The sequence below is a fragment of the Arachis duranensis genome, chromosome 3, assembly GCF_000817695.3.
Source record: "Arachis duranensis cultivar V14167 chromosome 3, aradu.V14167.gnm2.J7QH, whole genome shotgun sequence".
NCBI lineage: Eukaryota > Viridiplantae > Streptophyta > Magnoliopsida > Fabales > Fabaceae > Arachis > Arachis duranensis.
In genome coordinates this window covers 84,050,056-84,051,299 of record NC_029774.3, presented here as the reverse complement: position 1 = coordinate 84,051,299, position 1,244 = coordinate 84,050,056, and the positions used below count along the sequence as shown (strand labels likewise).

Genomic DNA, 1,244 nt, shown 5'->3' with positions numbered 1-1,244 from the left:
CATGATCATATGACTTATCAAGGCTGGGATCAAGGTGAGTTGGCTGCACCATCTCTCTTTTGATTCGGTTTCAAGGAAACATGGTTAAATATATGTTTTCTTGGTGTGATTTAGGAGGAAAAAGTGCTTAAGGACCACCTGAAAGTTTGATTGAATTAGGAGCAGAAAAACCAGGTAGGGTGTCACGAAATTAATCTTGATTATTTGTGTTTGAGATGTGTGAAGGTTGTATTATTTATCTGTGCTAAAAATTGGTTGCATATGTGATTGATTCTTGGTGAAAATTTGGTGAAATTTTGATGAAATTTGATGAAATTCAAGCTTTAAAGTTCATGTTCTTGGGCAGCTGGAAAAACGAAACCCTAAGCTTAAATTGAGGTTCAATTTGTGTTGAAATCATGTAGAAAAGATGAGGTTTTAGTTGCTGCTAATTTATTATGAATTATAGTAAAAATCGGTTGCTGAAAAGACTGAAAAACGGGTAAAAACAGAGAAAGAATTTGAAGAATTTATGAAGAACATGAAGAACACTTTGAGTGTGATGAAGAACAATGAAGAACAGGCCTTAGATCTTAAAAAAGGCAAGGAAGTAAAATTTTTGAAACACTTAGGGTGTGGTAAGAACATATTAGTGAGGCAAAGATAAAGAAAAGATAAAAAGTTGAAGAAAAGATAAAAATCGAAGAAAAAGTCTGTAAAATTTTAACAACAGAGAAACAGACAGAGACTAGTGAACAAACTAGGGCAACATAGTTAGTTCTTGATTTGCGAATAGGGTTAGGCATTATATGAAAAGTTAAACTGTTTCAGTCTAGACTTAATGAATCTATACTTGGGGCAGGCTAACTAATCATATCGAAATTTACATAAGCTTTAAATACATACGTTAAATAGAGCAAGCAGAATAAAGTGAGGAAGCGCAGAGAAAGGAACAAACAGAGCAGAATAAAGAGACAAAGCGAAGAGAGTAATATGATAAAGAGTATAGAACCTATTGAGAGGTCATCTGTTGCATTAAGGCAACCTCAGAGATATCCATATGTTCATCTACTGCATTGTAGTAGTCAGATAGATAATGGTGCAACCACTGTGAAATGCTTTCCTGCGGTACAGATCCATATTTTATTTCTGTAAGGCAGATGGGTTATTTCCTGCTACAGAAGTACCGTGACCACCTGTTCCATTTCTGTAGTGGCAGAGGGGTTATTTTCTGTATACAGAAGGTGTGTCGGCATACAACCCTG

General features: G+C 35.2%; 1 long non-coding RNA gene across 1 annotated transcript in view; it reads left to right on the top strand.

The window, feature by feature from the left end:
- Positions 1-174, top strand: part of LOC110279261 (uncharacterized) — a 74,351-nt gene extending 74,177 nt beyond the window's left edge. Inside the window, exon 3 of the long non-coding RNA XR_008007434.1 lies at positions 115-174. This is a non-coding gene — a long non-coding RNA (uncharacterized LOC110279261). The remainder of the gene's footprint in view (positions 1-114) is intronic.
- Positions 175-1,244: the final 1,070 nt, after the last annotated feature.